Genomic DNA, 22,486 nt, shown 5'->3' on the forward strand with positions numbered 1-22,486 from the left:
TTCACAGCAGGCCCCAAACACAATTCAGATGGATAAGGAAGCTGATTGTGCCTGATTGTCTTCTTCCTCCTTTCTCTCAAACGGCATTTTTAAGTGTTTCGTGTGACAGACACTGGAGGCAGGGATTACAGAGCCCAGCCTGCTCCTTAGAGTGTGTGGTCCAGCAGGGAGACAGCCATATGGTGAGAGGGGTCCCCTGAGGGAGGGGACGTGGGGAGGGACAGAGTCCTGCCTCCTAGGTCTGGGCTGTTTGATTATACGTTATTACCTTTATGAGCACCTCAGGGGATTTGGAAGTGGCTAATGGCACACAGTGGGGGCTTCACGAGATATTACAAGATGTTTTAAAAATTGGATTAAATCCTTACCTCCCAAGTCAAGTTCCTCAGGCCTGGAGTTTGCTCCAGCCCTCCATCCCCAGCCAGATAACTGCTGCCACCTGACCCTCTCCTCTACTAGGCCCATTAAATCTGGGTTTATTAGGGGCAACCTAGGTGTGGACAGCTCTGAACTAGATGAGAATCTGATCAGCTGTGAAGAAGGCAAATCAAAGAAAGGGTGCCACCGTCGCCCTCCAAGTCCCTTAGGGGAAACAGAGCAAGACCCAACTCTGCCCTTACTTATGCCTGTGGACCCAGCAGATTCAAGGGAATCACAGAGGATGCCCTGACATTAAAACACATGAGAACCATTAGAAAAGGGAGCTGAAGGACATATTCATTATTCTTTTTAAAAACTGAGATATAATTGGCATATGACATATTTGCTTCTGGTGAACAGCATAACGACTCAGTATTTGTATACATTGGGAAATGATCACAAGAAATCTAGTTACCATCCATCACCAGACATGATTATTGCAAAATATTTAACATTTTTTCTTGTGATGAGAACTTTTAAGATCTGCTGTCTTAGCAACTCTCAAATGTGCAATGCACGCTGCCCATTATATCCCTGGAAGTTTGTATCTTAAACTGCAAGTTTATATCTTATATCACCTTCATATTCATTATTCTTAAGCTGCAAGTCCAAAATAGAGACAATACAGAAAAAATATGAAGGAGAAACTTGTCACTGACTTCCATGGTGCATGTTATGAAATTCAGCTTTTCTCTTGTACACACATCTCCAACTCTAAGAAAAACAGCACAGAAGTCAGAAGGTTCCTACTAGCTTCATCCTCTCTCTGTTGCCCTGCATCTCTTTGCAAGAGAGTAAATTAATGTCAGGAGTTAGGAACCAGAGATAGTTTAGCCTCACATGATCTGACAGCTGACTGGAAATCAATGAAGTGTACTTTAAGTAACATCATACTGATGCCAGATAGTTGCCCACGACTCCAGGTGTCCGTTTTCCCCTGAGGTTCTGCTTCGGGCTTTGAACTAGTGCATTTTCTTTGCAAAAGCTCCCTTTCTGATGGAAACATGCAGTGGTTAGAAAGGAAGAAATTATCTTCCTAAAGCTGACATCATGCCACTGGCTTACCTGGTCCGGGGGCTCCTCGCTGTTAGTGTCACCTCCTCAGGTAAGCTCACGTTACGCTAAACAAACTCCATAATTGTAGAAGTATTTAAGCAAGAGAGTCTGGTGCTTATAATGTTAGAATTACAAAACGTAATGTATAGGTGTCTTTAGGATAAAATGTGGCTCCAATGAGTAATTCTATGAAATCTGATTATTGCTAAATCATATCTGTGAATGCCATAATGTTTATGCTTTTGTCATTTCTTGTTGTCTTCTTTTTGAGTCATTGCAAACTTGGCAGGAAGATATAAAATCAGGAGAAATGTTACCAAGTGCACTGAATGTTACTCAGAGAATTGTGAAAGTATTTGACACAGAAATTTATTTATCCACATTTTTGTATCATATCTACCAGTAATCACCATATCTATGTGTAGATACTTAACTTTGTCCAATAGATCCTACAAGCTTATGTAAATACTTTAATACATTTGTGTATGTAGGAATATTTAGCATATGTGTATATCACCAGTAAACAAAAATGTATATCAAATGTCTTTGAACATTTGAGAATTTTCTCTGCAACTGTTGTCCACCTGAAAATAGAGGGATTTTGAATAAAGAAAGATGGAAAAGAGAGAGAGAGAGAGAAGGAGAGTGGGGCAGGGAAGAGAAATGGAAAGAAGGAAAAAAAACCCTGGAAATTTTAGGAGAAAGTGGTAATCTGCACCTGCCAGTTTTCTGTTTTGGAATCATTTCACTTTTTTATACAATGTAAGAAGAGAGGACTCTTCCCACAGCACCGGAAACTCTTCAGAGTGGGAGTCAGATGGCCAGGTGTTGTTCCATTGGCAATTTGTATTTATTTCTTTTTGACACATTTGATTATTGCAATTTTCAGATGGAGAACCAGAGGCACTGAGATAGATTTGTCCAAATTGTGAAATAAACCCTAGATTTGAAAGGACTTTAAATCTAGGCTCATTCACCTGAACATTATCATGTCTTCAAAACATAGCCTATCCTCATACTGAGGACTCAAAAACAGAGTAATTTCTAAGCACAGACAGCACCAAATCCACTTTCAAATATCACTAGATTTGGTCTCTGCAAAGTCTGAATTGCAACGTGTCAGTCATTCAATTATAATCACCTCCTGTGTATTTTAGTGTACAATTAATACGTACATGTCCCATATTTTCCTGCCTTAATTTACTAGAGCACTCTGCTTACTGTGAAAGAATTGATTCTTTCTATTTTCTCCCCAGGGAAATCATTTCACTGGTCAGCAGAGGTGGTTAGCATCCTCCTCCAGACATAGTTACATAAGAAAATTGGAAATGGAGTGGGTGGGGTGTGCAGTGTCCACTGTGCAGGCTACGAGTTTGGGAATGTGGGCTGAGCTGTGCACATCTGTCACAGATCTCTAACAAGTCTATTTAGTAACTCTCACATTTGTGAATATTTCTAGAGCCATCAGAGTGTGTATATATTTTTAGATCTGTACCACCTTTCCTCAAGTTCTTTACTTCTTTTTGTTATACAAAACCAACTTTTTCAAATTACAAAGGGCAACCCTTCACTTTCATATTTTTGGCTCTGGTGAAAAAGATTATTGTGTGTGGCCATGTGCCATCTCTTGTACTGCTAATTCACACTTGGTGTGTTTGTATCTGTTCCCAGAAATGGGGAATCTTATTCATATTCCTGTCAATCTTTTTTTTTAAATTCAGGTATTATTGATATACAATCTTATGTTGGTTACAAATACACAGCACAGTGGCTCAACAGTTACCCACATTATTAAATCCTCACCCCCTCTAGTGCGGTCACTATCAATGTAGAAAGATGTTACAAAATCATCGGCTATATTCTCCATGCTGTACTCTCCCTGTGACCAACTTATATTGTGATTCCCAATTACTGTGCCCCTTTATCTCCCTCCACCTCCCCCCCACCTCCCAACCCCTTCTCCTTGTTAACCACTAATCCCTTCTTGGTGTGTATGAGTCTACTGCTGCTTTGTTCCTTCTGTTTTGCTTTATTTTTATTCCACAAATAAGTAAGATCATTTGGTAATTGCCTTTCTCTACCTGGCTTATTTCACTAAGCATAATACCTTCTATCTCCATCCATGTTGTTGCAAATGCATCTTCCTGTCACTCTTACCAGATGATGATGTGTGCTTATTCATTCAATAAATATTTATTGAGGATCTAACTGTATCCTAAGAATGGTTCCAGCATGTGGGATGCAAGAGGGAACAAAACAACATTATTCCAATAAACTCTCCTGCTAGCAAGTGTCCATTACATGCTTATTATTTGATCTCACCCTGGGAGCTGGCTCTATGTGTTGACAGACGAGGCTGCCACATTTGGGATATGCTAGTTTTGGACAAGGTAGAGATAATGCAAGGCAAAACCAAAATAGACCAAAGGTGTCAAAACAAAAAATACACCTCTCCCACCAGACTTGCTGAGGTTGAAAGTCTTCCACTATTTTCTTCCTCTCCTAGCTGAGGACAAACAATGGTGTTGCCTTATAAAACTATAGTAGTCATGGAAGTTTCACCTATTAAGTCTTATCAGTTATTTGTACCTTGGTGTGAGTGAGTTTGTTCAGATTGGCTGAATATGGGGGTAAGGAGACAGCAGAGGGTCTGAGAGTCTGAGGAAGGAAGGGAAACACAGTCCAAGAATAGAAGGCAGACGCTTAGTGGTGGGGGGTCCCTCCCTCCCCCGCTCTCTCCCTTCCTTCCTTTTTTGGGGGAAAGTTCTGTTTTGGTCAATACAGATTTGCACTAGTCAGCAAGGGCTGCTGTAACAAAACCCCACAGACTGGGTGGCTTAATAGAAACGTATTTTCTCACAGATCTGGAGGCTAGAAGTCCATGATCAAGGTGCTGACAAGCTCAGTTTCTGGGGAAAACTCTTCCTGGCTTGTGAACAGCTGCTTCCTGGCTGCATGTCCACATGGCCTTTCCTCAGAGCTTGTGTGCACAGATCTCTGATACCTCCTCCTCTCCCTATAAGGACACCAGTGCTACTGGTTAGGGCCCCACTCTGAGGGCCTTGTCTGGCCCTGTTACCTCATAATAGGCCCCATCTCCAACAGTCACGTTGGCGGTTGGGGCTCCTGCATATGGATTTCAAGAGACAAACATTCCGCCCATAACGGCCGGTGCAGATGGGGACTCTTCCTTCCTCCACGCAGCCAGCAGCACTCCCTATGAGTCAGCAGCAGGGGTCAAAACACACAGATCCCTGAAAGAGCAGAGCCGCTCCCTTCGCTTCGGGCCCTGGTGAGGAGTGGGGCCCATCTGTCCTCGTGGAGGGCTTTGAGAGTGATGGCAAGTGCTGGGGAATGTCATGGTCCTACTTTTAGAGGATCCCTCCCCATGTGCAACTCCACCTCCCTACAAACTGACAGCACAATTTTCCTGCCAGGAAAGTAAGTTCAAAAGCAATCTCTGCTCTTCTAGGATCCCTTTCCCTTGTCCAGAACTGTCGGCTCAAAGTTGTCCACGCTAAGAAGCGTGTGTGTGTGTGTGTGGTTTTCTGGAATGTCTCCGTTGTGAGATGGTATTTAAGCAGTTTGTGTGTGTGTGTGTGTGTGTGTGTGTGTGTGTTCTCAGGTTTTCTGGAATGTCTCCATTGTGAGATGGTATTTAAGCAGTTTGTTCTCACTGGGCTGACTGGGGGCCCAGGACCAGGGGTGGGGCGGTTCCCGGGCTCTGAGCAGTCAGAGCTGCACTCTGAAGCAAGTAGCAGGGACTCGAGTGGTCAATGGGGGGATGGTTTTTCTCACATACCAAGAAATCTGGAGGTAGGCAGTCCAGAGCTGGGGCGGTGGTCCTGTAATGCTATCAGGGACCCCGGATCCATCTGTCTCTCTATTCTGCCATCTTATGTCTGTAAGCTTTCATCAGGCGTGAAATCCTCAGGTGGCCAAATGTCTCGATGTCTGCCAGTTACAGGCAGGAAGGAGAAAGGCTAAAGGGCAGAAAGGTGCATATGAATTGGGTCCACCCTCCTCCATGATGTTTCCTGTAAACCTTGCCTAGTGGCTTCCGGGTCTTAATCAGCCACATGTATGTCACATGGACATCCCTCTCTGTAAAGGGACCCGAGGGGGGTACATATAAGCTGGCATCATGCAACCCTGATAAATATAGAATGTGTTATGAAGGAAGAAGGGACAAATGGCTGTAGGGCAGGGAAATAGCATTTGGGGTGGGGCCTGCCCCACACAGGGGAAGCCGGAGACGGGTGCAGCTGCAGCCTCCCTGTTCTCTCTCCTCCCAAGTGATTCAGTTCTGGCCACATGCTCCACATACCGTCAGCAAACAAAAGCCACATGGCTACCTGCACCTTTCCTCAGCGGCCACCATGCGCCGGGCGCTGTCCTGGCAGTGTAACACAGCAGTGAGAAGGGCACAGCATTGACTAGAGGGGCAGGCAGAGACATAAAATATGATCAAGGGCTCTGATGCAAGAGAAAGTGCCAGAAGGGGATGGGCGGAAGGGAGTTTTTAGGTGCTGTAACATAGAATGACCTCTTCAGGGAGATGACGAGACTTGTGAGCCAAGGTGGGACAAAGTGCACAGTTGGGGTCGGGGGGCTCTTCAGGGCAAGAGCTGGCTGCAAGTTCCGGAGAGACGGATGGCCTGAGGCCCTGGCGGGGAGGGGCCAGGGCGCGGAGAGGGCAGGGCCACGGAGGGCCCGCGAGACCCCGGTGAGAGCTCCGGAGGTTTTCCCGAGTTTGATGGGAAGCCAACGGACACGATTTTCTTCTGCTTTTACGAGATGGTGCAGTTGACAGGCAGAAAAGGGTCCGTGAAAGGGGCGAGAATGGAAGCCGTTTGGAAGCAGCGCAAATCCAAGAGTGAAGTGGCGCGATGTGAAGTGGGTGGTCCCGGCGGAGAAGACGGGAGCGGGCAGAGCTGCCGTGGATTCTGAAGACGTTCAGGCCGGTGTGGCTTGCGTAAGACATTCTCACAGTTCAGCCTGAGCGAGCGAACGCCTCTTCCCTCAGAAGGCTTTGGGAGATTCCCCTTTGCTCCCTCCCCTGCATCTCCAGTAAGGTTTTAGGGCCCTCACGGCGCTGCCCCCACAGTCACCCAGCCCACTGCTCCTTCATGCAGCTCTGCCTGCTAAGAATGGCTGAAGTACCAAGTTGAGGACAGCTAGCTTTCTAAATAAATAAGTGCAAATGTAAGGTTACACCTCTCTCTGTCACTCATATGCTTCCTAGAGCGGAAGAGAAAAGGATGGGGGTAACCAGAGCATGCAGCCCACCTCATCCCCACTGCTGTTTGCCGGAGGAGCGTTAGCATGTGCATTTTGGCATGCTAAGCCCTTAGTAAAGATCTCGTGCACTTGCAGGAATTTGTGCCATTTTGCTCCTCTTCCTAAGAATCTCTGGATTTTGATTGGGTGAACTTAGAGGTGGGACTTTTATGTGATCATTGCCCTTCATGGGTGTTTCTTGGTGGAAATATAGGTTTTCCATGGTAAAGCAGTGTGGAACGAATGGGTGCAGGGCACTAATAGGATGCTCAATATGCAAACAGGGGCTGTATTTAAAACAGCTGGCAAAGAACTCCTTTGTTTCAGACTGGATGGCACCACATCGAAGAGAAACAAAACTTACTTCTAGGCTGCATTTCCTAAGCTGTGTCTTTAAAGGAGGGTTAAAGCTTAGGGTGTTTCTCAGGCTTTTGCACATTTAGGGGTAGAGTGTTTGTTAGAAGCTGGCTTTTGGCCAGGAAGGGCTTCCTAAAGGGAGTCTTCCTCAAGATGGCAAGGGGGTGGCAAGGGGGCAGCACAGGGCACATTGCACGTGTCCCATGGGTGTGTGCTGAGGCCGTGGAAAATGTCCCTTGTCCCCTTGGCTGGTTCATGCATGAAACAGAGGTCCAAGGGGCCCACGGTGGGCCGGATGCTGTTACAGGTGCTGGATAAACCTCAGCCCACAGCATGAATGCTGTGCTTGCCGTCACAGGGCTCTGGGGGAGCCACAAGCAGGGATGACCATCCAAGCGATAGGATGGAGTGGGGAAGACTAGCATATGGCAGAGACCATGTCTGTAGACAGGTGGCATCTCAGGTGAGACATGAGGTGGAGGGTAAGAAAGTGGCTGTAGATGAATGATCCTTTGGGGATCAAGGTGTTGACCTCATGGTGGGAAAACCCCTTGAGAAAGTACAGCTCTGGGTAAAGTACAGAGGCTGCTTTTAGCTGTGTGGTGGGCAAGGAGAAGGGTTGCAAAGAACCCCTACACACTCAAAGCTGCCTTTGCTGAATTAGGCTCTTTGCAAACATATAAGGCCCAGACCACAGGACGCTGACGCAGCCATTGTGCCTTGGCCACTAATTCAAATTCCCTCACGGTTCTTACAGCCGCTGCAGGATTCAGTTCAATAGCTGAAAATGAAGATGCCATCCTCAGACATTTATTCCAAGGTTATCAGAAGTGGGTTCATCCTGTACTAAATTCCAATGACACCATAAAAGTATATTTTGGATTGAAAATATCTCAGCTTGTAGATGTGGTGAGTAATCCTTGGCACTAAGCTGAAAAGAACATGCATTCCTTAATCTGTTTGGGAGTCTAAGATTTTATTTTGTCTGCCGCCTCCATCTTAAAAATAACTTCCTGTGAGAGAAAATCTGCCCCAAGAGGCCAGTGAAATGACGGGCACCCAGGGTGAGGGGTGGGGCCTGAGGGAAGGGGGGCCTGAGCCCACGGGCACCTAGGGTGAGGGCTGGGGCCGGAGGGAAAGGGGGACTGAGCCCACGGATGATTTGCTGTCATCTGGGCTGATCTATGTCACTGAGACTGTGCCAGGCTGCAGGGGCACCTGCAGGGAGAGGGAAGATGGTGACAGCACCCCACCATGCGCCTGGGCGACCCCATTGTCTTCAGGACCCCATACCTTTTCCCAACACTACTCACACCTTAATGTTATTTGCTGATTTTCCTGTTGGGCTTGAGCTTCTACCATGATTACTTTCCGAGTGATTTCTAACAAACTCAAGTCTGCAAAATCATCCTGCGGTGGTCCCCAAAGCCCAAGAATAATCCTCCGTGTTGCCCAAATCCCCCACCTCACCCTGCACACACACCCCCCACCCACACACACACCTGAGCTACTGAAATGCCCCCAGGACTCCTGGGAGACTGTGCAAAACCCACCCACAATTTAGCTAATATTTCATTCTGCTTTGCACCCTTAACATGCCTTCCAGGTTATGTAATTTTATACAAATATTGCCACAGTGAACTGCTATTGCTTTAATTACTATTTTTCATTTTGAGCAAAATAGGCATCATGTACCTGTTCTTAAGTTGTGAACCCTTTACACTTTTGATCTCCTCAAAGGTAAGACTCACAGAGGTCTTCCTGACCAAACAAACAAACAAACAAAAAACCCAAAGTACAATTTCCCTTACTCTGAACTGACATCTTTTTAACTGTTATTTTCTTAGGATGAAAAGAACTAGCTGATGACAACAAACGTGTGGCTCAAACAGGTGAATGTCCATCCAAGCACTGTATCTGCAAACATAATTATTTCAATTATTTTTTCTTTCTAATTTCTTTCTTTAAAATAAGGATTTTTAAAAGCATGTTGGGTTCCTCAGAGAGATGCCTGGGAATAGCTGGGAAGAGTCTAGAGTTTTTTATTTTCTTCTGCACGCGCATGGCAAACAGGTGCAGGAAGCTGGGAGGCTACTGCGAGTGTTATGCCTCTTGGAGGGAAACTGTCCTGGGAGGAGGCAGGGGGGCTCCGACGCCAGGCCAGGGGCAGTGCCTGGGCTTCTAGAGGTAAAGGGCGGACTTCCCTGATTACGGCAACTGGACAAGAAATCAGCCAGGGTAAGCTCTGCCTCATCCCCCTGGAATCCCAGGGGACGAATCTACCCCTAATGTTTCCGGTTGCTACTAAAATTAGAAAATAGAGGAAGTAAGGGATGAAAGCCCACCACCAGTTTTCACAACAAAGTGGAGCCCAAAACCAAATAACAAACACTCGTTTTTCTGATACAACTGAAAATGCATCTTGAATGGCGTTCCTTCAGCAATCTGCTCAGACACTTGTTTTTAGCTCGACTATGGACTGTCTCCTAAAACAGAAGCATCTGTTCAGTGGAGCTCATTCTAGAGCTGTCGGGAAATAATTAGCTTCCAAAACCCAATTTTGCCTGTTAAGTTAAAGAGAAAATTAGGAGGTGAGAAGTTTGGTTTAATTGCTTATTTTTTGTTTTATTTTGGTAGCAATTACTTGTTTTTTAAGGAATGTCTAGATAAAATCTTCCTAGTGGAGATATCTTAAATATCTCACTTAATCTTAACATATTCATCTGTTTATGTTGAAATAAGTTAGTTACCTGTTCCAGTTTAATAGACATTGTTCAGTTCTTTCTGCTGAAGTTTATAAGGAACAATGGATAAAAGAGACTGTAAGGAGATTCCCTGGGTTCCATTTAGTGTCACTGAATTTCTTCCATTCAAAAACCTTGATCAGAGTTAAGAGAATTACTATCAGAAAGATAGTATCATAAACTATTTTCTATTCTTCTAATTCTTTAATTGGTAGGTAGCAAGTTGTGAAATGGATCTGCATATTATTTTACTTGCAAATAAAAATGTCCAGCAGAAAATAATAAACCTGGAATGTAGATATAAAAATACAATTTTAAATAAACATTTTTTTCTGTACATCCATATCATTCCTCAGTGCTTTATCCCACCTGTGCAATTTAGAGGCTGTGGAATTCAGAAGTATTGTGAGTTAACAAATTCAATAAGAAGTCCTATATTTGAGCTTGCAAGGGAGAGAAGAAAAATCTTTTTTTTTAAATTAAGGTATCATTGATAAACAATCTTAGGAAGGTTTCACATGAACAACATTGTGCTGAGAGAAGAAAAATCTCTTAAAGTGTGAATAGGTCTAGGAAGTTAACAAAATAAAGCAAACGAACGTTTGGGGTTTCCCATACGCCTCCTTCTCCAACTGCCCTTTGCTATTAAGCTTTTATTAATCTCTCACATAAGACAGTGGTCCAGGGACTCTTGGCCCTTAGTTTTAGGAGAGAGGGTATTTTTCGCTTTGCTTGAGATTTTGAAAGCAAGAAGTCATTTCAGCCCAAGAGAACAAGAAGCCAAGATTCCTCAGGCCTTAACTGTAGCTTTGGAAATGATTTCCAGCACAGGTTCCCCTTTCTCCGCATCCTCACTAGTATTTGTTGTTAATCTTTTTGATGCTGGCCGTCCTTGACTCGCTCCTGCCCTTGGTCCCAAAGGAAAAGGATGATAATCGGAACAGTGGGTTAATGTTCACATATCCGGAAGGAAAGGGAAGCCACTCCCTCTCAGGAAGAAAGAAGACTTCCTGACGCGTGTGGGCCTTGTGTGAGCCTGGATGGCCTTAGTCAGCGTCCGCGCAGGTCAGTCTGGGGGGACTGGGGGCAGAGCCACAGGGCCGAGAGAGACCAAGGTGGGTGCAAGTTCCCCACCAGAGCACAGCCAGCCACTCAACCTGGCTGAGCTGTTCACAAAGAAATGAATCTGCGTTTGGACATCTTTGCAGAAAGCCCCACCGTGTCCTCGGTCTCAGCACCGGGGGCACGTCTGAGCTGCCTGCGGCGACCGCCTGGGTGAGCCCTGAGCGTTCCACTGCCCGGATAATGGCCGGCCCACATGCCTGAATGCCTCTAAGTTAAAGCCCACTGCACTGTGCTCGACCATTTTATAATTTTTAAATAAGCTCTCAATATTTTAAAAACTGGAAAATCCTACCAAAAATCTTGATGTCAACTTTTCTTGAAAAAACAGATTCCTCCAGGGCACCGATCAGCCGGAGCTGATGGCACTCGCCCCCATCCAGGGAGGTGTGTCTCATAGGCAGCAAAACCCACTCTCTAGCCCTAAGAGTTCCCCCAGACGGCCTCACTCATGTCAGATGTGTGGGCCTTGACACTGTGTTGACAACTAGTAACACAGTACTTAATCACGTCTAACTGAGGCTGGAGTGAGTGAGTTACCTACTTGGGGGGACATAAGTTAGATACCTACCTCACAGCTTATGTGCAAAACACACATGCAATTATGGCTGGATTAAATGTAAAAACTGAGAAAAAATAACTGGCGGTTAAACAAGTAGTAATTTTTCATTCTTGTGTTTAACTGTATTTGTATAGCATACTGAACTTTCTATAATATAAATCTGTAAACTCATTTGAAAATTTTAAAAAGACAAATCAGAGTGAGAACTTCAGGAGTTGGGCCAAGAGCAGTGTTCGCTCACAGGTGCACAGAACTGCCACAGAGCAGGGATGACAGGACAGCCTGAGACTGGCGAGTCCACAAACGTCAGACTCCTCAGCCTATTTGAATACATTTCTCTCATCTCTATCTGCATTCTAGGCTACTGGACTCCAAGATATTACAACCTCTTAGGCCTTTTTATAGAATGTGTATTGTTGGGAGTATTTCCTAACTCTTGAAATGACCAGATTAATGTATGGTATCTTTGTGGGAGGGGCACAAAGAGGGGTAGGTAGGAAACAGGTCATGAGTTCAACAAACATAGACTTGACCATTCAATTCTCAGGGTCCTATACCCATTCCCCTACAAAACTATACCAGAAAGACAAAAGTCAACTTAGGAGTGTTATGGGAGTATACAGCATTAAGTAAACCTTATAAAATGTTTAGAAAAGGGGGCAGGAGAACTGGAGACAACGTCCAGGGAGAGTAACTAAAACTGACCTTTGGGGAATATTCAACTGAACTGAAAACAGACTAATACATGTGCGGAAAATGGAAGCCACGAAGCTCTTGAAATCTACAAAAATAAAGAAAAGTAAGAAATAAACTGGCCATTGACCCACTCTCTGGATCACAGAATGAGGACATACCCTTTAAAATGTGAGATGTAGTATTAAAAAAATGAGGCGTCACTTTAAATATTAAACACTGGGAATTCATGTACCTCTGAGCTTCAGAACTGCTCTGGTACAGAACTATTTTTAGGACTGACCTCAAGGGGGCAGTCTTGCCCCATACAGTATGTCACTTGGTGTCAGTGCCAGAGATACACCACAGCGGAGGATGAACCACAGGTCAGTCCATTACTGAAATGAAATTCATCTTTATTATTGTTTTCTAATTATGAAAATACTTTTGTGTAAAATTTCCAAACAATACAAAAATAAATACTCTTAAAAATGTACATTTCACATAATCCATTTCCTGCAGATAGCTAATCTTAGATTTTGGTATGTACCTTTCCAGACATCTTTACCTACATACATATTTTTATAACCTAAACACATTCATATCTTACAAGTACTTATTTTGCAACTGGGTTTTTGTCTCTTCACATATTTTCTCTATATTACATATAGAGAAAAGAGTTTGAACAGCATGGATATATGTTTACTTAACTATTTTCAAAGACAAGACATTAAGGTTGGCACTTGCTTTTCCACTAATACAAACTTTTCGGTGAATTATCAATGAATGTGTATCTCACATTCTGACTGAACTATTCCTGTCAAGATAAATTTCTAGAGGTGTTACTGTCAAAATGACAACCTGATTTGGGGAAACAAGCTGTAGGGACCATGCAGCCCACACTTAGGTAAACAAGACTCTAAATTCAATACAAGTCACAGACCAGGAGGACGTGGCCAGGAACTGGGACACACGGGCTGCGCCCGCAGGCTCCCGGGAGTCCTGACCTTCCTCTGAATCTCCGGGGTGGAGGTGGGCAGCGAGACTGCCGCTCCCGTGCGGCCAGCCAGCCAGAGGCCCCCATCCACATCCGAGCCTGGACAGCCTGACTGACAGTAGAGCACTTGGAGGCCAGAACGAAATTCATGGAATACAAAGTAAAGAAACTTAGGCATGCAATTAATTCAGGGAGAGAGAGAGGCTATGGAAGATACAATATTGTTTTTCTCTAAAACGTCCACTGACTCACTGTTGGTATAGTGCAGGGAAATGGCACTGGATTTCACAGTGATCCCTCGTATCTGTTCATTTTATCTGCTGTCCATGTATCTTAGCTCCAAAAATGCAACAAGTGCACCCTTATTTCCCAAGGAATTCAACATTAAAATGGACAGGTGTGGACTTTAAGTACTCACATTTTAAGCTAAAAAGCTTTTTGCATTGTGTTTTGGGCAGAGGGGCTGGAGAAGGGAAGCTGTGCGGTGAATACAAGACCATCTGAAAGAAGTCATCATTTTCCAAATGCACCCAATGCCTCACACTCTCCCCAGAGCTCTCCTTCAAGTTTCACAGGGATGCCCAGTAGCCCATGAGGAACACCTAAGAGGCGGCAGTGGAGGAATCTCTTCTGTGCAAGAACAGCCATCCTCTACCTACGCACAGCTGCTGGACAGGTCAGGCAGGGGGTGAAGAAGGTCTCCAGTGGCATGAGGAGCCTCTGTTCCTTTTCCCCAAGTAGCAAATTTTAAACTCACATTTTAAAAAAAGAAAAGTACAGAAGATCCATTTAACATCACCATTTGGCTGATGGCTCTCATAAGGCACTCACCCTACGAAACCAGGGCCCACCCCTGCTCTGCAGGCTCTGCGGCGGGTCCGCACTGGGTGGCTTCGTGCCCACCTGCAGAAACAGGCCCCGCTAAGCCCCTCACTGACTTCCTCCTCCTTCTTCAGAATCATCTTTTCCCTGCCCTGCCTCATTTCTTTCCACCGTCAAACTTCTGAAAAATTCTTAACCTTCACATTTACTCATTTCTTTCACTCAAAAGAAACTTAGAATAACTTAGTGATGTGAGATTGCCACATATATTCATTCCACATGGATTCCTTAATTTTCAGAAAGGCTTTTGTTCCCACAGCTCTGGCAAAACCCAATTCCTAAGCTACCAGTGATGTCTAGCCGAACACAGTCATACTTCTCAATCCTCACTTCCTGATTTCGGTGCGGCAAGGGGCAGACGCACCCCATGAGCTGAGGGTACACCTGTGGTCCTGCGCAGGCATGCAAGGCTTCCAGGAGCCAGGAGCCAGCTCCTCTGCTCCCTCCTTAGATCCCGGTGCCGCTTCCCTCCCCTCTCAGACAGGCCTTTCTCTAAGAAGTCTCAGACCCTTGTAGTTCTTCTACATGGGCATATTTTTAAGCACTCAGTTGAGACAAAACATGTACACGGCATAAAGAGCAACAACACCATGAACACCTTGGTACACACGCTCCTATTTAAAAAAGAAAATAAAAGGTTCCTATTACTCTTGAAGGGCCATGTGTCTCTGGCTCAGGAGTAACCATTATCCTGAATTTCATCTTGTTCATTAACTTGTTTTCTTTGTAAGTTTTTAAAAATGAGTGTATCACTAAGCAATACATCATTCAGAGTTGCAAGTGTTAGGCCTTATACAAATGGAAACCTACTACACAGATGCTCCATCACTTGGTTCAATAGTCCCGAGATTCTCCTGTATTGATGGACATAGTTGTAACTCACTAGTTTTCATTCCTAGGATTCCACTACACACACCCACCACGCCTTACACTCCACTGTTAGTGAGGCCAGGCCGACCGACTCCAGTTTTCTCCAGCTTTCTGTAACTTAAAACCTAGCTGGTGTAAACAGCAGGGTGTTACTCTCCCGGCACACTGCCTGAAGTGGAGCGCCTGAGTTATATGTGCACTTCTTCAACTTTATTGGGTGTTTCCAAATTGTTTCCTATTAGGCTGTTCCACACTCGGACCACTGGGATGGTGCTTCTGTCATTCCACCTCTGCAACACTTAATATTGTTGGGTTTTTTTAAAATCATGTTTTGTGGTTTTAATTCCATTTCTCCAATCATTATTGGGTATCCTTTTATAATAGCTTATTACAATAGTTTCTTGGCATTCCTCTTCTGTGAGTTTCTTTTTCAAGATTTTTGTCCATCTCTTTATTTGTTGTATTAAAGGCTTATTTTGTCTGGCATAGGAGTTCCTTAGGTCTCTGAATACTAGAGCTTTGTCAATTACATGTACTATTAATTTCTTCCCCCAGTTACCAGGCTTGTCTTTTCACCTTATGGCATCTTCTGATAAAAGATATTCTTAGTTTTAGTGTAGATGAGTCAATCAAATTTTTACATAATGGTATGTACTTTTTTTGGTCTTATAATATAAGAAATATTTCTTCAAGGTCATAAAAGTATTATATTTTATTATTTTCTAAACATCTTAGAGTCTTGCATTTCACATATAAGTGTTTTAACTATATACAAATGATTTTTGGGTGTGTTAAGGAGAGGTGCAATTTTCTTTTTTTCCCCATAAGGATGACCAATTGTCTGAGGACCATGTGTTGAGAGGTTCATCTTTTCCCGCCAGCTCTGTGATTAACTAGCTCTGTTTCTAGGCTGCTATCAGGGACCCCTGGTCCGTTTTATACCTCAGCTGACTGCAAACCGCTAGTCACAACAGACTGTCCTGCTGGCTGGTAAGATGTATTCCACCTGTGTTTCTTTAGACATGTCTTAGCTATTACTGACCCTTTGTTCTTCTGTATGGACTTTAGAATCTGCATATCAAGTTCAAATAAAAAACTGGTTGGAATTTTTACTGGAACTGTCAATTCTACTGATTAACATGAAAAATGTCATTTTAAAAATACTGAGTCTGCTGATTCATGCACATGGATATCTCTCCATTTACTTAAGTTTTCTCCAACATGTCACAGGTATATTTTTTATGCTATGTAAGTGGTATTTTTTAAATTAAATTTTCCACTTATTGCTCATGTACAGACTCTCCCTTCAATGATTTGTGTATCCTGAAACCTGCTAAATTCTTATTAATATCCTAGCAATTTGTGTACTCTGAATTTTCTAGTCATATCATTTATTAATAATGGAGTTGTTTCTTCCTTTCCAAAACTCTTATTTTACTTTTTCTTGTCTTTTTTTCTTCAGCAGCTAGAGCTTCCCTGCAATGTGAAACAGAAGCTACGAGACAATGGGAAGAAGGGCGTGACAGCTGCTCTTGCTTTTTTCCTGAATAAAATGGAAAAGTTTCACCACTTAATCACTAAGCTCAATCTTCACTGTAGGTTTTTTTGGTAAATACTCCATATCAGATGATGGGAATTCTGTTCTAAACCTACTTGGCTAAGAGATTTTATTATAAAGGATGTTTAATCTTGCTGAATATCTTTTGTATTGACTGAAATGATGATTGACTTCCTTTAATGAGTTAATATATGGAAATTACATGTCAAACCAATTTTGAATTCTTTGGGATATGAATAACTAGTTTTTTATACAATTCCAGATTTGGTTTGTAAGTAATTTTAATTGTTATATCTATGATCCTAAGGTAGTCATGTAGTTTTCCTGTCTTGTATTATCCCTAACAGAATCTGGAATCATGGTTAGGCTGTTTTTGTGATTTGTGGCCTATTCCCTTCCCCATCCCCCAAATTCTTGGGAATGGTTCAAGAAGGACTGAAATTATTTGTTCCTTGGATGTTGGTAGAAATAGACAGTTAAACCATTTGGATTTTTTACTGGTGGAAAGATTTTTGCCAACCAACTCATTTTCCTTAATGACTGTAGATTCATTCAAATCCTGACTGTTTTGCTAAGTTATGGTTTTCTAGACATTCTTTCATTTCTCATTTTTAAGCTTATTGCCATTAAGTTGTTCATTAGTCCCATTATTACCTTTTTAATCTCTGTAGCATTTTTCTTTCCTTACTGTCACTTATTTCTTCCTCCCTTCTTTTCTTCTTGGTTAATTTTGCTAGACATTACTTGCAATTGTAAGATAATCATAAATGTCTAAATTGCTAATAATTTTTTAAAATTAACAGACTATCTTTTTGGTGCAATCAAGTTTACAGAAAAGCTGACTGGAACATACAGAAGTTCCCAAATATCCTCTCCTCCCTGGTGTGAGTGTGCACACAGACACAATTTCCCATGATTTACATCTTGTATTAGTGTGGACTGTGGTATGTTACAATTAATGAACCAACAATGATACATTATTATTCATTTTTAAAGTTCATAATTTACATTAGGGTTCACTCTTTTAATGTATAATGACATATCTGCACCATTACTGCATCATACTTATTAATTATATTAATATTTTCTAAGACCAAATTTTGGCTTCATGGATCTTTCCTGTAAGATGTTTGTTTTCTACTTGATTAACTTATGTTTGCTTGTTTTTCAATTCCTTGTACTTTTCTAACTCCTCAAGTGGAAAAATACAAGCCCTTCATTATTTCACAGCCTTGTTTTTCTCGGCCTCCTCTGGAGAGCACCTCTGGCCAGTTCCCGCACAACCTGCTTCACGTGCCCAATCCGCCCTTCAGTCTCCCAGCTCTGCTTTTTTTTCTAATTCAATTTTGCTTCTCCACCTCCTCCTCTCTTTATTTCCAGTCACCTGATAAATCCTGATCATTATATCCCAAATTCATTAAGGGGAAGGACATCTCCATTTTTCTGCTGCAACTAAGTTATTCTAAGTCCTTTCCGCTCACAGCCAGAAACAAAAGTGTCTTTAATTTCATTTCCTAAAACACTATTTTCACTAAGATGCTCAGGCTTCAGAAGCCCTCCTTTGGTACTGAGTCTAGTAGCCTTCAAGGTCTCATATAATCTGATACATTCTCTCAACCAGTTCATTTTCTGTCTCAGCCATCTCTAGGCAAATGTTCCACTCAAATCAAGCACAACACACACATCAGGCCTTATCCACTTTATCCATGTTATTTTCCCCCACCTAATGGTTTCTCTGCCTTCTTCTCAAACCACCCAACCCATCCACCCATGAAAAATCTCTCCCTCTGAAATCTTCCACAATAGAGCCTGCCTATCACTTGAATTGGTGCAAAACCTCATTTTTTCACTTATGAAATATTATTATAAACTAACGTAAAGCAATACTGAAATAACTTTTTCTCAACATCTATTTCATCTTGCTGAATGGATTGGCAACTTCATAGATGCGTGGACTATGCTTCATACTTTCTTTTGGACCTCTAAGAACACAGCAAATGGTTTACCACATTGCAGAGAGCTAGTACTGAAACACAGTAAGTATTTATAAATACAGTAACATACCTTTCCTGCCAGGTGGCTGGAGATGATTCCATTGCTAGATATAAGACAGTCAGCCAGAGTAGTTTTCCCTATTAAAATAACAATATTAATTAAATCTATTTCTTTTTTTAAAGGAGGCATAGGAGGGGGTACATCTACAAATTTACATGAGAACTGGTTCACTAAAGATTTCCTATTCATCAGTACTGAGTGAAGCAAGACATTAGTGGGCATTTTAAGGAGCTGGTACAGACTTCTGAGCAGAGTATCAGTCCACAGTGCCGGAATCTGGATCTCCAACCCTGTGCACATCATCAGCCTCGCCTGAAAAGTTGTCAAGCAACTTGTTTAAGTGCGGAACTTCTTTTTAGATTCAAGACAGTTTACAGAGCCAAAAGCACAGACTCTGAAGTGAGGAGACAAACCACTGTGCCAATCAAAGATAGAACATCCGACAACTCTTACAGTCACTAAAATCTGCCCTTAAGAACCTGGTCAAGTTAACTGTAACTTTCTTTATCAATCATTCACTATCCATAACAGTGACCATGCTTATCAACTTAAACCCCTGATGGCTCAGAATGACAAAGAACAGCACAGCAATCATTTTTGCCTCTCAACAGTATACTGGGCAAACATGTAGAAAACAATAGAACATGGTCTTCTGCCATCACTCCCTTTACGGCCTTAGCTGGCAGATGCCGCTTAAACTGTCTTAAGAAAACACTTAGCAAAGACATTGGGGAAATGGACTGTTATCAAGTAAGCTAAAGCAAGCCTGCGCAGGGCATCAACTACGCTGTAAGTACGAGTGCCCCTAGTACTGGAAAATAACCTAGCAATTTACTTGATAAGGAAATTCTTTGTATACTGAAGTGCATATTTACAGTTACCTTTATCAAGTTCACATGATTTCAAGTGGTACAAACAAGTAACTTTGAAGAATGCTGCAGGTGTATATACAATTACTGCAGCTGGCCTGAATAACAAAAGGAGGGTTTTTTCTTCAAGACAAGTCCCTATCGCACTCTAGGGTTTTTGGCAAAGCTACGGCTTCTGTGTGTAGGAGTTAACACCACAGACCAGTCAGTGGGTGGGAGCACTGGACTTGTAATACTGTGCTGTCTGTCAGTAAATACTACATGTTAGCATATAGTCCCACAGCCTTACTTTCCTGCTACTCAATGGAGTAGAGAGGAGAATTCATTCTAAGTACAGCAAGCATATGTCCCCTAGGGTGTAAGTGCAAAGAAAAGCAGGGACGTGGCTTTATTCGTGGCTGTATTCCTAGGACCAGATTAATGCTTTGCATACAAGAAATACTCACTGAATATTTGTTGAATGAATAAATGAATCACAGGTTTTCTAGCATAGTACTATTTTAATATAACTTTAAAGAGTTAACTTAAAATGTAATTTTAAATTACTTTTTAAAATTAAGTTATACACAAACAAATGCCATTGCCTTGCCACATGATTTAATTCACAAAGTTAAAGGAATACTTTTGCCAAACCCTATGTCCTCAAAATGTGTTCGGCATAATTATAAAAACTCACGGGGCCGGTCAGTCACTGTATGTGCATGCACAACTCACTTTCAAAGTAGCCTTTCAGCCCACCTGTAAGGTGACCCATTACCTCTCCTTTCAGTTCCCGCACTCCTCTCCAGCTGTGACATCAAAGGCAATCTTCACCTAACCTCTTTGCTGCCTTCCAATCCACCCTAAACAATTCCACCAGACCAGTGTTTCTAATGTCCTATTTGATACATTATTGTTTTACTTTGTCCCCCACTGGCTCCCTGCTACCTAATGGTAAATGTTAACGGCCATCTTCATGATAGTGCATTCATCTGCCAAGGGCCTCTCCCTATCCTCAAAATCCTGTAACACAGGTAGGTGCTGTTTTCATCCCAGTTTACAGATGTTGTATACTGAGGCTCAAAATGGCAAAGTAACTTGAAATGGAGTTTTGAACTCAGGTTGTCTACCTCCAGGGCTGCAGCACTCAACCTTCATCCCAGCGCCCAGCTGGCAGGAAGGGTTCTCTGAGATATGGCCTGGTCTGCCTCTTCACTTTTATGTACTACTACTCACCTTCCAGAAAGTCAGCAGGTTTTATTTCACATACCCACGCCTATCGCTTTGCTGTGGCTACCTGAACTAAGGAGGAACCGGCTTTGCGAAGCAATGCTACGGTGTCTTAGTGACGTGTCAGAGTCACGCACACCATGCCTAGCGATCCCTGCCCCTCCCATGTCCTGTGCTTCAGTCACACACATTTCCTTCTCCCCCTGTTGCTGTATTTGCATGACACAATTCCCACTTGGAATGTGTGTCACCACCTACCACCTTGAGTCCCCCTTCAAGGGTCATCTCCAATACTGATTATGTTGGAAGCCTTTTCTTAACCTATTTCTAGCTTGCCAATCTTCCAGTTTTCTCAACCCTCATGGTCTACTTTTGGGCTGTCTCATTTTCTGTTGCCTCAACCCCAAATTTCTACAGCCAGGCTGGTGCCCTATTCATAAAGCTCTACTATCTGATGAACCTATCAAAATATCCTGAACTTATCAGATGTCTAATAGCTAATGACTTAAACAGAATCATGTAACACAGGTTCTCAGGACATCATGTCAAGACTACAGGCTTTTTATAGTTCAAAGCCATTTCAAAAATTCTTCATAGTTTAACAGAAACTCAATCAGTTCTTTAAAAAACAAATATGACATACTATATAGAGTAATGCTGATCACTAGCTAGCTGTGCACATTTCAAATGCTTCACAGTGTGCTTTTCTGATATCAAACTTTCAAAGGGAACAAAACTTGCTTCTTAGCAAGTGACACCCCCGACTGCCCACAGCGCCACTCCATTGACACAGGTGGACACACCCCACTTAATTGCTTTAAAGAAGCCACATAAAAAAGTCCTTACCATGGTCAACATGAGCCAAAACACAGATATTCCTTATGTTAGCGGTGTTTTTCTGGAGCTGAATCGTCTTATCCAAACTACTGAGCACCATGATCACTGGTTTCCTGGGACTAAACATTAGGTACGCGTTACAAATGGCACAAAGGCTAAGGGTCAAGGTATACTTTTCTATTTTTTTACTACTGGGGGCTGACAAGACTCCTCAGGTCCCTTCAACTAAGAGCCCCACGGGCGTTCACGGAAGCCGTGCACCACCCAGGCCCAAGTCCACTGTGAGCGCTTGGCACCTGCCCCTTCACGACTGTCCTTGAGGGGCCTGCTCGTCCTTCCGGGGTCGGCCGGGACCGGGCACCCGTCTCCCGGCCAGAGGTGGCGAGGCAGCCGGCGCCTCCCGCCCGCCTCCCCGCAGGTGCACGGCCCAGGCCTGGGAGGTCTGGGGTCACGAGCTGTGAACCGGGCAGGTGCACCCAAGCGCTCAGCCCTTTCCACGTGAAACGGGAAAACCTCGCCCCCACACTCCCTTCACCTCCGCGCCCCCGCGCTCCCTTCCTCGGAGACCCGGGGCACCTGACGTCCCCGCCGCTCGGAGCCGACGAGGACGCCCGCGCCGCGGGGCCCGCACTCATCCCTCACCGCCCGCCGCTCAGAAGCACAACCTCTGACCCGCGCACGCCTCGGACGCCGCCGGAAGCGGTGGCGCGTCGTCCCCGCGGTTGCCCTGACTACGGCGCGCGCGGCGGAAACGCGAATCCCGCCGAGGCGCCCGGAGCAGAGCCGCCGCCGGGAGCATGAGCCGCCGGTGTCTGTGTGAGATCTGCACCTGCGGATAAGCAGCGGCCGGCCGGCGGGTCGTGGGGCCGAGCGGGGCCCCGGAGGCCAAGGGGTGCGGTGGAACTGCCCCGCTCCCGGGTGTGCGGCTCGGCGGTGCAGACTCGCAGTCCAGGTGCGGCCCCGCGGCCGGTCGGGCCCGGCGGCCGGGGCTGGCGA

The 22,486-nt window shown here is 43.9% G+C and overlaps 2 long non-coding RNA genes across 10 annotated transcripts; one reads left to right on the forward strand and one right to left on the reverse strand.

The window, feature by feature from the left end:
• Positions 1 to 4,637: 4,637 nt before the first annotated feature.
• Positions 4,638 to 21,473, forward strand: LOC140845105 (uncharacterized). Of its 5 annotated transcripts, none has more exons than XR_012123798.1 (11): positions 4,638 to 4,768; positions 6,274 to 6,451; positions 7,871 to 8,022; positions 8,961 to 9,005; positions 10,779 to 10,922; positions 13,669 to 13,886; positions 15,791 to 15,952; positions 16,425 to 16,557; positions 17,324 to 17,404; positions 18,467 to 18,556; positions 18,698 to 21,473. It is a non-coding gene; the product is annotated as an uncharacterized lncRNA (long non-coding RNA). The 5 variants fall into 5 exon arrangements; XR_012123795.1 differs by lacking the exon at positions 15,791 to 15,952 and adding an exon at positions 16,031 to 16,192; XR_012123797.1 differs by lacking the exons at positions 4,638 to 4,768; positions 15,791 to 15,952 and adding exons at positions 4,786 to 4,917; positions 16,031 to 16,192.
• Positions 4,830 to 22,189, reverse strand: LOC118968737 (uncharacterized). 5 transcript variants are annotated; one of them, XR_012123793.1, is made up of 5 exons: positions 22,067 to 22,177; positions 21,500 to 21,609; positions 18,585 to 18,652; positions 5,804 to 5,912; positions 4,830 to 5,459 (listed from the first exon to the last, which is right to left on the reverse strand). It is a non-coding gene; the product is annotated as an uncharacterized lncRNA (long non-coding RNA). The 5 variants fall into 5 exon arrangements; XR_012123790.1 differs by lacking the exons at positions 4,830 to 5,459; positions 5,804 to 5,912 and adding an exon at positions 8,014 to 8,331 and having other exon boundaries at positions 22,067 to 22,187; XR_012123791.1 differs by lacking the exons at positions 4,830 to 5,459; positions 5,804 to 5,912 and adding an exon at positions 8,014 to 8,331 and having other exon boundaries at positions 22,026 to 22,156.
• Between the last annotated feature and the right edge of the window lie 297 nt (positions 22,190 to 22,486).

This window comes from Manis javanica, chromosome 12 (genome assembly GCF_040802235.1).
Source record: "Manis javanica isolate MJ-LG chromosome 12, MJ_LKY, whole genome shotgun sequence".
Taxonomy (NCBI): Eukaryota; Metazoa; Chordata; class Mammalia; order Pholidota; family Manidae; genus Manis; species Manis javanica.